Source organism: Drosophila sulfurigaster, chromosome X (genome assembly GCF_023558435.1).
Source record: "Drosophila sulfurigaster albostrigata strain 15112-1811.04 chromosome X, ASM2355843v2, whole genome shotgun sequence".
Taxonomy (NCBI): Eukaryota; Metazoa; Arthropoda; class Insecta; order Diptera; family Drosophilidae; genus Drosophila; species Drosophila sulfurigaster.
The window spans coordinates 5,660,317-5,677,916 of record NC_084885.1 but is presented as its reverse complement, the minus strand read 5'-3'; the positions used below and the strand labels follow the sequence as shown (position 1 = coordinate 5,677,916).

The window sequence follows — 17,600 nt, the reverse complement described above, 5'->3', positions numbered from 1 at the left end:
TTCACAAGTGCAACAGCGAATTGCATTTGCTCAAATGCTGCGTATAAAATGCGCATAAATAAAAACTAAAGCTCTCCAACTCAAGTTCAAGTTGTGGCCAATAAAACGACGGCGGCGGCGGTCATCGAACGAAAACGTGGCAAACAAAAAAAAAACAGCTAAACGGTACTTTTTCAAAATATAAATAAAAAAAAAGCGGACTGGCATCCCTTTTTGAGGATTGTGTGTGTGTGTGCGAGTGTGTGTGTGTATGTGTGTGTGTGTCTGTTGTGCGCATGCGAGCCGGAGCTTAAATGCCTTTGGCATACGTCAAGTGCCAGCGTCAAGCGTCGCATCGCATCGCATCGCGTCGAGCTGAAGCTAAAGCTGGAGCTGGAGCTGGAGCGTCTGTGTCTGTGTCTGTCCCAATCCATGAGCATGAAATGACGTCTTGACGTTGCAACCAAGTGCAAAGAGCATCACAGCTTTATAGCAACGCTTGCAACATGCCACAATGTGATATCATTTTAGGCACTCTAAACTGATGACGATTAGAAAATAAACAAAATAAATTATGCAAGTGAAAGTCAACATAAACAAAAGAAAATTATAGCTACAAATGTTTTTAAAAGTGAACTGTTATGAGTTCAATTCAATCTTGATAACATCCAATATTTCATTAGAGAATTTTAATACTTTATTGGAAATAAGAGAAAAATACGATTTGCAAGTAAACATGTAAGAAATTTATTACTCCAAATTATAAAATAATAATATATATATATATTATTAATTTAAAAAAGATCTTTGTAAGGCACATGATTTAAGAATTTCGAGATGACTAAGAGATCTTTACCAAAATTATCATAAATAATTATAAAACAGTCAAAAAGTATACATAAATAATACAACATAAAAAATGAAAAAGAAGACTAGTATTAATGCAAATAACATATGCTCAATAAATTTTAAATTGGATTTAAAAATTAAGCGAGATAATTGCTAGCATACATAGTTTTGGTTTATATTAGCTATCTTATTATTTAATATGAAGGAATCTAAATAAATAAAGTAATTTTCAGTACCATTATTACTTTTTTATTAATCAATTTTCTTTTGAGCTATGACATTTCCACAAATTATTGTATATTAATTAAATGAACAATATTTTAAATTTAATTTATTTTTTTTATTAATATTTTGTTTTTAAAAATATTGTTGCTATCTTAATATTTTGATAATTAGTTATTTTAGATATTTACTTATGCATTCACTTCAATTTCAGTTAGGAATTATATTTTCTGGTAGTGTTGCCTTCAGACTGAAACGTTTTAATATATGTACGATGCGTATTCTAAAAAATTGATGTTAATAAATATACTTTGAAAACAAATAATTTCCAATACTTGGCAATAAATATATAAAGATTATGTTCCTAATAACAAAATCGTAAACGTATAGAAAACATTTATTGCCGTGGGTATCTCCGAAGTCGACTCGCTAATGGTAATGAACTTTTCGTTTATCGTTTTCCTCCCGATTTGTATGTATGTTGTCCATCTTCGTCTTCGTTTCGAGCGTCTCGCTGCAACTGTCATTCGATGCGGCCGTTGCACGCATTCCTGAAACTCTTTGCTTGCCCCTCTCTCTCAAACGGTGTGGCATCCTCAGTTCTCAGTCCTCAGTCCTCAGTCCTCAGTCCTTGGTTGGTCGCATTGAAACGTTCACGTTCGCGTTTCACGTTCAGCATTCGTCGTTTGGTATTCGGCATTCAGTGGATTCGTTATTTTTTTTTTCTTCTCAGTTCAGTTCTGCAGCAGTTTTGTGCAGTTTCAATTAGAAATTCATGAATCTTGATTCGCTTGTATTTATTTTAGCTGCATTAGATGTACTGCCAACGCACTGTGGCAGCTCTTCTTCAGCTTGTTGCTGCTTACTGCTTGTTTGATTGTGCAACAAAACAAACAAATGGGTATCCAATGATTTGGATTCATCTCCAACTCAAGTATGTGAGTATGGACATAACTATCTCAGCTTGAAGTTTATAATGACGTGCGTCTTATATCATACTTGTATTTTTATTATATATCACAAAACTGTAAAGAAGTTCTGTCTAAATGGATTGTTATGATTCTATAATGTACTGTGAATATACACAGAAAGAAAAGAAGTGAATAAAATCTTGAATCATATGAAGTTCAAATTGAACAAAGAAACTTTATTCATAAACTACAAAATTATTGAATGCCCAATCTTGAAATTCAAAATTATAGTTTTGTTTTAAGAATCAACAAAATCTCAAAATTGAACCAAGAAGGCAACATCTTAAATCAACGTAAAAATATTATTTTAAGACTTTCGAAATAATTTAAAATCAAGATTTGCAATCTACGCTTCAATCTAGATTTTTTGTAACTCAATATTTTAGTAAATATGGACGAAACAAAATGGATTTATTCCAATGTTCACTGAAAAAGCAGTGGTAAAAGAAAAGTTTATAACATTTTAAAATAGCTGTTTATTACGATTTAATGTAGTACATTTCATTTAATTTATAATTTAATTTTACTATTGTAACTTACTTTATAGTTTACTCTTCTTCTCTGTTAGTTTGTTAGTTTACTCTTCTTCTTCTGTTAACAGAAAACTAAAATACACATTTTTTAAATGGAAATCATTTATGCAACACTCTTGCACTACTTTTGTATTTTCAAAACTAAAATATAAAACTAAAATATACTTTAAAAATAAACACAGTATCTTTATCTTTAGCTTTTAGCAGGTAGTTTCCCGCTACTTTAACTTATTTTCGTTAATAAATTGTTGCACGCTGTGAAACTGAAAGTAGTTCTAATGAACTTCATTGCTGCAAACTTCTCATGTTGCACAGCAAGTAAGCAAATAGTTGCCGCAGCCGTTGCATGCGCAGCAATTGCGTTAATTAACACATGTCGTATACGCAACGCATTTATTAATAACAACTCCTTGCTTGACTGTGATAATGATCAAACATGTTGATGATGATGATGATGATGATTGCAGTCAAGTCGCAGAGTGAGTTTTGCATTTCAAATGAAGTCATTGCTGGATGATAATTTTGTCAGCGATGCGACATAATCGACGCAATATGATGTTGATAATTTCATTAATTAAAACGCGCACATCAATTCACACCACTCACACTCACACACACACACACATCTCTGAATCTGTGTGTGTGTGTTTGTGCGTCAAATCGAGCGATGAATTACAAGTCTGAAGTCAGCAAGGCAGAAATCATATAAAAATCATATGGGAGCGACGAATGCAATTCGCACGGAGTCAACTTGAATTCAGTGACTGACTGACTGACTAAATGACTAACTGACTGAGTGACTGAGTGACTGCTGGGTGACTGTCAATAGTATGTTGAACCAACCAGACGCGAGAGAAAGATGCAGCAAGTTGCCATTGTGTGTCAACAATAAAGCGCCATTAAATTGCTGATGAAGTGGAAATGCAATCTACTCTCTCGTATTTTATGGCGGAAATGACGAGATGTTGATTAACGTTTGCAGCTCGGCTAAGCTCTTAAAAGTTATTAGCCTAGCTTGTTGGTGGCCAGCCAGGATTACACAGCCAACAACAATGTACAAATGTTGTTAGCTTCGAGCCAAAGTATAAATTGATAAGCACAAAACATAATCAGCTGCCAGCGAAATGTGTGGAATGCAAATGGAAAATTGTGTAGAAGGGAATAAATAGTTGGAAATGGCATTTGTAAAGCAATTAAAACGAAAAAAAAAGAAACTGCAGCGAAAAGCGCAAAGAGAGTGACAAAGAGTCAAGAGAGACCCCGCAACTTGGTAATAAAAAAAAGGAATTTAAAAAACTAAAACCCATAGAAGTCAACTCTTGTGGAAAAGTCAATGAAACTACTGCGCCAAAGAGCGATAACTTTTATTGCTCCCCCAATTCGGATGCCGCTCAGAGGGGGATAGAAAAAAAACAACAAAAAACAGAAAAAAAACTACTTTCAGAGAAAGGTGACTCAGTGCTGAGTTCGCTCAAGGAAGTGCAACAAACAAAACTGTTGTTTTACCTCAAAAAAAAAAAGGGGGGAAAAAAGAAAACTGGGACACAAAGAAAACTAACAAGCGCTTGCTGAACAATTCCCCCAACTTGAAGGGAAGGAAGCTGCCTTCCCCTCTTTTGGGTTATGCACTCATTACGCTTGTGCTACCAAAATCGAGTGGGGGGAGAAGCTCAAGTGATCACGCTTAATGCAAATTACCATAATCAGGTATACAACTAACACACACACACACACAATAATAGCGTAGAGCTAAGCATTCTCCCCTCTTCGCAAAATAAACGTGCTTTTTACGTGCTCAAGTATTCATTAGCTCGCTTGACGAATTTCTAATTCGTTTTTCGCATTCATTTCAGTGGAATGAATCGACTGCAAATACACTCACCATGCACCACAATTATGCACACTTTAATGGATTCAATAAAAACCACATTTCGTTGATTTAATTCCAACAAATATTTATCTTCAATTTAATGCACACCAATTTTCAATTTTATGCTCATATTAAATATATTAATGTTTACATTTTAATTATCGTATTTATTACTCATTCGTGGACTTTCATTATTTTGTTTTCTATTTGTGAAAGGTAATAAATCAAATCTTAATTTTTATGTATTTCTAGCAAAATTCAATCTCCTGCTTTTGGTTGGCATAATTGCACTTTGTGTTAATGGTTCAGTAGGTGAGTCAGTTAATGTTATTATCATTTTTATAGACTATCTACAATTTATCAATTGAAGTAGATTCTTCATTTTGTTATTTACTTTCCAGTAATCCCTCAAATAATTGCATGATATTGCCCATTGAAATTTGAATTGATTTCAGTTCAAAGGTATGACAAATTGAAATGCAAATTTAAACCAATTTTGAATTAGTTAAAGTTAAATCTAACACAATAAATAAATTTCGGTGAAGCACAACTGAAAGTAATATCTTTATTTTTTGAATTCCATAAATCCCTCTTTCTGGTTGTGGCTTATTTCAAATTTAAATAATTTGAGCTCAGAATTATGACAAATTGAAATGCAGATTTTGCATTTCAACTATAAGTTTTCTCTAGCTAATGTTAGCTATCTAATAAACTTAACTTATATTAATTTCCCCAATAAATACTCATTACGTATACGTAACGTATGCACTTCGAAACTCAGCGCTGGGTTCGCTTACAGTATATAATTGTTTGAAAATAAGTGTAGACTGTGCATCAACTTACCAGAAATGTATATAGACCGGATGCAGGCAAAAGCTTTTCCCTCAGCTCAATGAAACTTTCGGCGGGTGGTTGTCGAGGAGTTTTTTCTGATGCAATTGGGAATTTGCAGTCTATGGCCAAGCAATTAAATTGCGTAATTAAACTAAATGCATTCGGCGAGGCCAGTTGATCTCTCCAGGGTATTTACAACTTGCTCTGCTGCTGCTTTCGCTGTTGTTGCTGCTTAACTTTTATGCACTTTTCTCAGCGGGGGCAAATGCCAATTATTATTATTATTGTTATGGTTGTTGTCGTGTTTTGCGATTTCTCTGTCAGTGGCCAAATGCCCAGAGACCTTATTTCAATTAATTTGCGTTAATGCGATTAGTTTCCACGAATGCACGTTTGCATTAATTAATTAACCGATTTTAATTTGACAATTATTTGGCACTTTGACAATTGTGTTTTTATTGATTATTTTATGGCATTTTTTTATGTGACTTGTGTTTGCATTCTGCACTTTACCTAATTTCATAATAATATAAACCGATTAATGTGATTCAATTAAATGCGTTCAGCTGCAATAGAAAAAATGCAAAATATTTAACATATGTATAAATTTTTTCAACTTTTATACAAAACTAGTAAGAAAGCTACAATCGAGTGTGCTCGACTGTGAGATATTCGCTAAAAATATACCAAACTAATATACCAAAAAATACTAACATGTAAGAAAGTCGAGTTTGCTTGACTTCCCATTTCAAATATAAAAAAAAAACAGTCCGGTATTAGGTTTAAAATATACCAAATTAATATACCACAAAATAGTTCAAGTATCTGGTATATTACGTGTATTATGTATTTGTGATATACCACATGTATTACATATGACATTTTACTACATTTAAAAAATACCATCGAGTGGACAAAATACCAAATTGCCAAAGCAACAAGGACCCGTAGTCTATATGAGTTCTTTCCCATACAAAAGTATTTCTTAAATAACTTCTACAAATTATCTGATCGCAAGTAAATTTTGAGAAATCATATTGACTATAGTTAAAATTGTATGTATCAAAAATCGCGAATCTAGCTTCGACCGATTTCTTTCGATTTGCTGTGGCTGAAGTGAGCGTTTTAAAGTGTGTTGAAAAAAAATATAAATTCATTATATATATTGTATATACTATAATATAATACTTCATATAATAATATGATACTGTAGATTAAACAATTTCAGAGTGCTGAGACAATTTTGTCGTAATGAAATGTTGTTCATTTCATAAGACAATAATTGCGTTTTTACTTGGTATCAATTTTATGCAAATATTGAAGTGAAGTGGCATGCGGCAGCGTCAACAACTTTTAAATAGCAAAAAAGCGAACTACAAAACAAAACAGAAAAAAAAAGAACAGAACGAACGCAATTCGATTGCAAACGCAACGCGATGTGGAAGCAAGGCGGAGGTTCGATGTTGCAGGCAGCGTGCAACCGCAACTTGAGGCACTTAAGGGCCACTTAAGCGTTTGCGTTTTGCCACGCCTACCTACCGCCCAGCCGGTCCGGCTTTTAACTTATCAACATTGTAATTTTTCTTAAGGAAAAGTTCACAGCAAACGAAATTGTAAAGCTGCAGCAACAGCAACAGCGGCAACAGCGGCAACGGCAACGATTCAAGTCATCAAGTGAGCTAGAGAGCAACTTTTATTATGCGAAGCAGTGTGAGGATGAAGCTAAACATAAGGACCCAAGTGGCTCTGGCTCTGAGTCTGAGTCTGACTCTGCATCTCTGACTCTTGCTACGAGGGCGAAACACAATCCCACATCGATAGACAGAGCGAGAGAGAGAGAGAGAGAGAGAGAGAGCGGAGGCAGATGAAATAAAAAGCGGCAGAAATAACTATGTTGAAATCACTTAGCTTACAAAATGCAATAATATGTACAACTGCCAGCGCAGTCGACGTCGCAGTCGCCGTCGCCGTCGCAGTCAACGTTCAACGTGCAACTGCAACATTAGTAACGTTTACTGCCTTGTTGTAGCTATTGTTGTTGCTGTTGTTGTTGCTGTCGCTGATGCCAAGCGAGAGCCAAAGGGCATGCTCGTATCATATGTATGCAAAAACGAGTAGAAGGCAATACACCCAAGAGTTCTCAGCCACTCGAATACCCTGTAATTTATTGAGCTCATTTTATAGAAAACTTGAATTATGTATTTGTTGATTTTATTAGCTGATTTCGTCTATCAATAAATTTTGTGAGCTTAACAAATTTCATTATTAAGTATTTTTTTTGTCAAACTTATGCAATTTTCTTGGAGGTGATTTGAAAGAATATTTATAATATTATATATAAATATGTGTATACCTTGCAGTACTTTTGAAATAAATCAGTGTAAAGTTCTATAATATGATATACAACCTTTATTTAATAAATGATGTGTATGCTACTTATTATCAATACTTACAAGTTTTAAAAATAATTATATGTTTTCATTATTTTTGAATTATTTTATTTATTTTGTTTTATATCTTAATTTGAAATTCAAGTCTAGAATGCAAAATACAACAAGAGCAAATCAAACTAATTATGTTATTATATAATATATATTTTTTATGACTTATTATTGACTATATTATTATATTATAGAAAATATAATAATATAATATTCCGTTTTTTTCGTATTAGTTGTAACTCAAATCTAAATGCTGGAAATTATAAATTCAAGAATTGAATTCATTCATGAGTAACTGAGGCATTCAACGAAGTAAGTAAGTTATTGAACTCGCAGTTATTATGGAGAGCCGTATTTAAATAGTACTCAATTTCAAACATAAGTTTTGCTTCAGAATTATTTAAACTATTTTTTTGTTTATTCACTTCTAAGAAATATCATTATTTTAATTGAATATTCAATGGAAATTGTTTGTTGTCTAACAGAGTGCAAACTCTCTCAATTATTGATAATGCAGGGTACAAAGTGATTGCCCGTACAGCAGCAGCAGCAGCAAAAGCAAAAGCAACAGCAAGAGCAACATGGGAGATACAAAGCCATAGTTAAATTTAAGGCCAAAGCGGATTGCCATTACTTGAGAGCTTTTCGTGCGCATTTTCAGCGCGTTTCAAGCTTCATTGAGCGCCCCCATAGTAGTACTATACAACAAGTATACTATTCTAAAATATATCTAGCCAGCTGTCTTGTAGATGGGGCGCTATGTTACCTGCAACAATTGTTTATGACCAATTTATTTTCTTTCTTTTTTTTTTTGTTTGTGCCATACAAAAGCCAAGAGGCGCAAAGATTTAAGAACTAGTCAAATGCCAATGACAAAAACAACTCGCATGTTATTTTTTTCGATTGCACATTTGCACATTCCCAGCGCAGAAAAGAAAGATGTCGATTTTGATGCAGTATATAAAGTGAATTCAGAAAACGAAATAAAGAATTTGTTTAGATTAATGATTCAAAAAATATAAGTAGAGTAGTTTTAATTTTCTTTTTTACAGTACCAGGTTTATAATACCACATTTTTTTAATTTATATATTAATTAAATTTATACGGTATTTAAAAAGAATTCTGATAAAAAATTAAGAAATTGTTTTGATTAATGAAATTCATAATATGCAAGTGGAAGTATTTCATTATATAATATATTTTTTTAAATTAGTAGAGTTGTGTTAACTTTTCTTTTTATAGTTTATAATTTTACTTATTTATTCTCAAATTCTTTAAAGTTCACATTATTACATTACATTCATTCACATTATTATATTTGTGGTACTTTATTTCCGAAGTGGTTTAACTACTTAATAAATCAAAAATTATATATATAAATAAATACATTTCATCAAATATATCATAAGTAATTAATTCAAACATTTAAAAAAAAAATCTATAAGGTTTTTCTTCGTATAGTACCTGGTTTATAATCGAAAGTTTATTTAATTTAAAAATTAATGTAATTAAACTTATATGAAAGTGATATTGATTAGCCTGTTTTTTAAATTTGTTTGAAAAGTATATTCAGAGAATTATTGAAGACAAATAAAGTATATATACTTTTACAATATTATATTATAATACAGAATACTTCCCTGTCGACTACCATCGATATATGAGCTTTAATTGTAATATTGTCTGGGGGGAAGACAACGCGCAACTCGGAAGGTGCTGAAAGTATTTTTGTCCGTGTAAAAAGTCGAATGCGCTTATAACACCGGCAACAGCAACAGCGACAGCAACAGCGACAGCGACAACAACGATGACAGCAACAGCAACTGGGAGAGTTGGTTGCATTCCAGCCAATGGAATTAGTGGCAATAGCTAGCTACTATGTATAGTAGTTACTCGTATTATTTTAGTCGGCAGGCAGTCGACTAATTGGTTTACTTATTGGCCTTTATGCTGTTGGCAGCAAATGTTGCTGTTGCTGTTGCTGTTGCTGCTGATGTTGGTGACCTGTGAACGCTTTTAGTCATAATTGTTTGCCAGCTAATTAAGAATCAGTTGGCAGCAAACTTCCCGAATCCAAAAATTGTCCAAACATTCGTGTCAACAATCAATTATGTCGTCTGACCTCACTCTTCATGTTCTTGCCGCTTGCAACAACAATTGATTAGTTATTTAAAAACTCCATTGGAAGCATGCTCATTTGCAAAGGGGGAGAGATTGCAACAAGACGACCAGAGAGAAGGTTGAGCAAAGGTTGTAGTGCATATGGCTTTGAAGCCTGGCTAACTCATTTCTCATTTTCCCATTAACTTGGGCAAATACTATGTCATCATCAAACAAGCCCTGACGTAGCCCCCAAAGCTAAAGCCAACGCCAAAGCTTCAAGCTGCAGATGTGATGAGCTACAAAAAAACAAACGATACAAGAAAGAACACACTACTGCCAAGGCTGCTCGACTGCAATATACTCGCTACTTTGAAGCAAGTAGAGAAACGCTTACAAGAAAAATGGCTAAGCTAAATATATAGTAAACTAGTTTAATTAAAGATACATTTGAAATTATGTTAAAAATTAATAAATATATGACAACAAAAGTTCTTAAATAGACACAAAAAGTAAAAAATTGGAATAAATATCCCAATATTTCAACGAAATCACGATAAATTATTAAGCGTCAAATAATGAATTCAAATAAAATGTCCAAATATTTAAAATAGACTATGATATATCAAAACATTATTTTTTATTAATTTTTGTACTAAAAAATGTTAAAAAAAATATTGCAATATTGAATTAAATTTGAAGAAAAAGTAAATTTGGTATACTGATATAAAATAAAGTAACATTGAAGCAAAATGTTCAAATATTGAAAACAAATTGTCATTAATGAAAAACATTTAAGCTTTCGAACACAAAATTGAAAAAAATGTGCAAATATTTAAAATAAATTACGATAAATAAAATTATTTTTGTATTTAAAAAAAAAAAAAACAAAAATATATCACAATATTTATTAGAATAAATAAAAACATTCTAAATAAAAATTGATTAAACATAAAAACTGAAGTAAATTTATTTTAAAAATATGATGACATTTAACATTTGAAATTTATGATTTTTACCATTAAAAATAAATAAAAATTGGAATAATATATCACACTAATTATTATGATAAATAAAAATATTCTAAATGAAAAATTGGTATGAATTTATGTAGCGATCCCAACGTTCTGTCAAATGCATTTATAGAATATTTGTAGTTGGACTTTGAAGCAACTTTGGCTTTGGTTTATCAACCAGGCCAGCAAGCAATCAGACTCTATTTGAAGAGCGAGTGCAGCGAAAGCAAAGCGGAGGCGCCAGCAGCAGAAGCGGGAGAAACCTCAACTCAACTTAGTTAAATTTTGTAGCGCGGAAATTAATTTTCGTGCACGGAGACGACGTTATTCGATGGCTTTGGCTTTGGCTTTGGCTTTAGCTTCAGCTTCAGTTTGAGCTTCGGCACTGCCTTTTGGCCCGGTTGGACGTTTGGCGCACCAACAACAACAACAACAAAAAGAAAAGGGATGCCATCTGGTTCCCAGACTGGACAGCTTGCTGTGCAGTTGATGCATGCAATTAGCGTTCCCTCTGTGCTTGTTGTTTACTCCCAGAGCGAGAGAGACCGATAGAGTGTGAGAGAGAGAGAGAGGGTGCCAGCCAAAAAGCAACATCAAACAGCCGGATTTTCGGTGCTAACAAACAAACTTCAAACTTCTACTTCTACTTCTACTACCACAACTACTATTACTGCTGCCACTTTTCTGCATTTATAAAGAGGATCCTCGATTTGGACCAAGGACCTCGTGTAGGCCCTGGTGAGACGTCATCACCAAATTGTGGCGCAGCTCATTAGCCCAGTGGTCTACTCGAGACGGCGTCAAGCAGACAGCAATTACAAAGCATTAGCTTAACACATTCTGCCTTGATATATCTACATATAGTATGTATATAGTGTGGCAATCTTCTACTCAACCCAAATGTTGGCACTCTAACTTCAGGGCTCTCAGGTTCAAAAGTTAATGAACTTGGTAGTCCAATCAACCGAGCAGTAATTCCTCAAAATTGGCCAAATGTAAATAAAACATAATTGTCTGCCATATTATACTGTCAGTTAATACTTTGTTAGTTTAATGTTACGTTTCGAGATTTATATTTTTGGTTAAGTGTTATAATGTTCATTTGCTTTCTGCTTGACAATGTCTCGATAAATACAAGGATTTTCCGACGGGTATAAAAGCAATTGCATTTTCTATAAATATTTTATTTTTATATGCATTATTGGATTTAATCTTCTATATATGCATATATTGTTTTCAGTTTATCTTCAAATATGAAAAAACAAATACGATTTCAAATTTTTTTTGCATTCTCTGTAGTGAATAAGTGAATAAGAAAAGAGTAATTTAAATTTTTCATTGGCAAGCTTTAACGTTTTCTATAAGTTATGTTCTCTTGAAGTTTACCAAAATTTGACAAACGAAATTAGCTAAAATTAAATGAAAAATAATCTTTTTGCATAAAATCAGCATTTTTCTGTGACGGATTCCTTTAATTTAAAATAAAATAAGTTTCTGTAATTTATTGCAATGTACTTTTTAGAAATGTATGTAAATAAGTTAACCATGCCAATTAAATATTTCATTCAGATCCCATAACATTGATCTAACATTTGTCAGATTGGGTATTATGTATTCCAGCATGGATATAAATAGCTTCAATAGAGTCTTCAGTCGTGAAATAGAATTATTTGCCACAATTTAGAGTATTATTTTTGAATACTACAAAATTTGTAGTACAAATGTACTGAAATTAATATTATTCTTTATATTGAATTAGGATGGAGTAACATTACTGAGAGCAGCTATCAATGCTGACAAATACTTGAGTAGTTTTTAGTCGAGCATCCCTAGAAAGTAGAGACTTAATATGGAGTAATTTATTTCTTATTTTTTCAGAATTGAAATAGAATTGTTTGATACCAATCACTGCATTTTTTGTGTGCTATTTAAACTGTATTTTAGTTATTCTTTATGTAAAATTAGGATGTAGAAATCTTAATACACAGTTTAAGAAATACTAGGGTACTTTTTAGTTGATCATCGATAGAATCTAGAGACTTAATATGGAGAAATTTTCCTTTGATTCTTATTTTAAATTATGAATAATGATCGGAATATAAAATAAGATGAATTATTATTCATATTTTATTGAAATAACCAATACAGTTCCTTATTGCTAAAGACTTCAGGATATTTTTGTTTTGTTAACTTAATTTTAGTTTGGTTGCTAGTCTATTAAATTGAAATTGATTCTTTGTTGTGATTATGTATATAATATATTTCTGAACGGATGCTAGGGTAACTTGTAATCGAGCATGCTCAACGAAGATTTGGTTGTTTTTATTTTGTGATTTGTTAGCTACTATGGCAGAAAAGTTGGGCCAAGGCAAGCGGAAACGGGCGGCGGTAGCAAACAGCTTTAGACACTTTAACACATTCCACTGGGAATCCGCACACACAGGGACACCCAGCACACACACACACACACACACACACACATACACCAGCACACACACACACACACACACCGATAGAGAGGCAGCAAGGCAGCAGTCAGAAGGCTGGGGATAAGCATTTAGACGACTTTCGAGACCGGTTTTCGGCGCTGTGAAGTCAACAGCAACAGCAAGAGCAAGAGTAAGAGCAAAAGGCAACCACAGCAACAACAACAGCAACAGCAACACAGCACCATGAACACTAGCTAGAACTTGTGGCCGAAAAAAAAAAGCAAAGCTGCAGCTGGCGCAGCTTTGGTTCGTTGGTCAGTGGAATGAGAGCCAGTCGAGGCAGCGCCAACAAGCTCTTCAATCCTCATTGACAAGCATCAAACGAGGCGGAGGCAGAAGGAAATTGTTGATGGCAAAGGATGACGAGCAGGAGAGCTGGAGCTGTAGTCGGAGTTGGAGTCGGAGTCGAAGCTGGTCTCAGTTATGTTATGGCCAATTCTTTAATGAGCAGTACCAACTAAGTGTATCTATTAGCTAATCATTGTTGGGCAAAGCGAACTAACTGACTAACAACAGCCGCAAGGGCAACAACCTGGTCAATATGGTCAACACGATTGCAAAGCCTAAAGCCTCTTCTCTTCTGTTGCCTGCAGCTGTTGTTAGCCGAAATGACAGCTTGAAAATTGCTGCCAGCCAGATTGAGGATGGCTTCCCAACAAACGGCAACGCACAACATTCACTCAACTTTCACACACACATACATATGTTACATATGTACATACATATAAAATCTGGCGACAAAATAATGGTAACCAGAACCAAAGCCAAAAAGAAAATAAAAACCCAAATCAAGTCCATAGTTGGAGCCAAAATCAGTTGGTCTCAGTTTTCTCTTTTCTTTTTGGTTGTGGGATATTATCATTTAGCCACGAAATTTGACACAAATATAAATAAATAATATAAATAAATAAAAATAAATGTTGAAATTAACAAATAGCAAATTAAGAAATTACAATTACTATATTTTCAATCATATATACGCTTATGTGTAATATTCTTTAGCTTTGATATTTGTCGAAAAAAAAATAATATACACTTTGATATAAACAAATTTTCCAACCAAACATTTCCTTGTTATATTTCATATGAACTAATTTAGCTACGAAATTTTGGTCACAAAAAATGTAATACATATTTAATATGGTTAAAATTACAAATAAGCTAATAAAACATTTGCTTTTTATTTTATACATAACTGAATTTAGATACGATATTCCCAACTTTCCTTAAAGACATTTTCAAATTCAAAATTACAATTTTATGAAATAAAAATCTGATTTTAATATGAATTCAGTATGATCAATAAAACATTTGGTTATCAAATTTTAAATAAATTAATTTAACTATAATATTTGCTGCTTAAAAAAAGATAGAACTTTTTAATAATCTAGTAAGGTTGCCACACAAAAAAAATTAAATGGAAATTTGATATAAATAAAATAATAACTTAATCAATTAAATAATTGTTTTGAAGTTATCATAATTTGTTTCAATTTACCACAAGAAAATAAAAAATATGTGGATACATGTTAGTCACTTTTGCTTTCAAGAGATGTAAAAAAAAATGTATTAAACTTCTTAACATATAAAACTGTATATAAAAAGGTGCCTACAAATTGTTTGCAACATTTTACTTAATGTAAAAAATGATGAATTAATGCAGAGCATCAGCGAGTCGAGCTGATTGCAAGGTTATATTTTTTTTGTATTTTGTATTTTTGATATGCTTTAAGCTGGATTTAGTCAGCGCTTGCAGCAACAGCGTCGGTGTTGCACGATTACCGAGCCAAAAAACCAAAAAGCCAAACAATGCCGATGACGTTGAGTGGCGGGTCAGTCTCAACTTCAGTCTCAACTTCAGTCTCAGTCTCAGGCGTTGGCGGATAAAAAACAAACAGTTACAATTGCTGTCACACCAGCAGCCACAGCCCGTTGCCTTGGCGAAAGGACAAGCAAGCCAAAAGACAGCTAAAGGCGGCTTGTGCTCTGATCCAGTTGTAGATCGGACAGAGAGACAAAGCTCATCAAAGCCATCCACCGCCTGATGTCAACAAACAAATTTGTTGTTTTTCATTTTGATAATTATTTGTAACCCACATGTGAATTATTACTTCTTAGCTTATCTTGTTTGTTGTGCTCTAAATAAATAAAATATTCTTAATTGGTCATCAAATTGCCATTAAAGTCAATGAAAATTAATGAATATCAACAAAGAAATTGTTTAAATTCTGATGACATTTTCCTGTAATATTGCTAAATGTTGGAAAGAATTTATTTAACTAAAAGATAAATATTGTTAGAATTTTTATGAATAAAATAGTAACAATAATATCGCTAAATAGTGAAAAGAGAACATTCTCCCATATTATGACAAATTTTGTTTGCATAAAATATGAATTTAGTCGTAGTTTTGATAAGTATTATGAGATACAATAATTTTGATAAAAATTTAGTTAACGTTTTTATAAATAAAACGACAATCAAAATAATAAACTTAAAAATGAATTCAATTGGAATTTTAATGAACAAAATAACAACAAAAATAATAATATTTAATACCAAATAAAGTTATTATTATTTAGTGAGTTATATTTTGAATTCCACTACATAAAAATATGAAAATATTAAGCTGAAATGCTATACTAACTTGTTGAAATTTTTAAAGAAATATATATTTAAAAAATCTTAATAAAAAAAATAACAGATCAAATAATAAACTTTAATGCTAAATTTGTTGGAATACAATAAATTATATAGAAAAAACGTTACACTGAAGTTAAAAAGACGTAATGAATTTTATATAAAAAAAATCTTGTGGTTATAAAAGTTTCACTTAAGCCGAAACACAGATTAGAAAAGAATCTTTGTAAAACTATATAATTATGTAATTTAGTGAAATATATTTGGAATTTTAATAATTAAAAATAAAAAGCCTAAACGATTAATAAACTTGTTGAAATTTAGGAAATTATATATAAAAGAAATGTTGTACAAATTAAAGTTACACTTTAGTTGAAAAGAATATAAGAATAGAATCCTTATACATCAATGTATTTATATTATTATATGTATCTATATATAGTTAAGTAATACTGCCTTAACTTTACAGTAACACATCTAGTTTTTGGCTTGCATAATTTAGTTTTCAGCTGGCTGGAAAATTGTGAATTTCCAGCAATTGTCACTCTTCAAATTAGCATTAAAAATTAAGCTAATTGCATGGGAATCTTAAAGTGCAGGCAGACCAAAAATTAGACAAAAGGAAGCTGCAACAAAAAATGGAGTCTAGAGCCGTAGTCGTTGTCTCTGTCTATGTTTCTGTCTCTCTCTCTCTGACTCTGTCTTTGACTGTGACACTGACTCCTACGCGCTGAAAACAAACAACAATGTTGAGCTGCACAGAAGGTGAGGCATTCATTGGGTGACAGTTATTATTTTATAACGACACTTGAAGCGGACAACTTCACCCAGAGGAAGAGAGAGAGTGAGAGAGAGATAGAGAGAGAGAGAGAGAGTTGCAGACGACAGGCAACGAGGAGGCAGCTGTCGCCATGTCTATGGCCATGTTCATGTCGTCAGCCTCAACTCTGCGCACAGAGAAACTTCGCCCCGAAAATTGTTATTCAAGTTTTGTTTGGCTTTGTTTGCCGCCCTAATTTAACATTGCACTTCCGTTGAATGCTGCTGCTGCTGCTGCTCCTGTTCCTGCAACTGCAACTGAACTGAACTCAACTGAACTGAACTGCTGCCACGCGACCGCACGTCCTGCCTCCTCCTCTTTCCACCTTTCAGCCTTGCAACTCCTGTCAAAGTGATAAGCGGCGGTAAACGTTGCAAACCGAAACAACATGATAAAAGCCTCAGCAGCACGTGCAACTTGGTGACATTTCAATTTCAATTCAATGAACACATACACATACACATACACACATGATTTGTTTGCTTCTCGAAATTAGTTCAATTTGAGCTGCAGCTGCAGCTGCAAGCAAATTTTGCTAACAAACCCCAAATCAACTATCAAACTCATATCAAAATCACAACTGACTTGCCTAGCTGCTTGGCTAACAATGATTTGCCAATCAAATTGCAGCACATTTGCAACACCTTGCACATTGATAAACAACCAATGTGCGAATTTATTTACTAATTAAAAACAAAATTCATTTTCAAATTGAAGCAATTGAAGCACGTTTGCAACGCCTTGAAGATTGATTGGCAATAAGTTTTAACTACTTGACACGAAAGCGAAGGCAAATGTTTGTTAAATGAAACGAAATTCAAAGTCAAATGCCTGC

The 17,600-nt window shown here is 32.9% G+C and overlaps 1 protein-coding gene across 1 annotated transcript in view; it reads right to left on the bottom strand.

Annotated features, from left to right (window-relative positions):
* The window catches only part of LOC133848723 (uncharacterized), a 157,119-nt gene that overhangs the window by 138,093 nt on the left and 1,426 nt on the right, over positions 1-17,600 (bottom strand). The window contains exon 2 of the mRNA XM_062284379.1: positions 5,268-5,824. The gene's annotated coding sequence lies outside the window, so the exon portion shown is untranslated. The remainder of the gene's footprint in view (positions 1-5,267; positions 5,825-17,600) is intronic.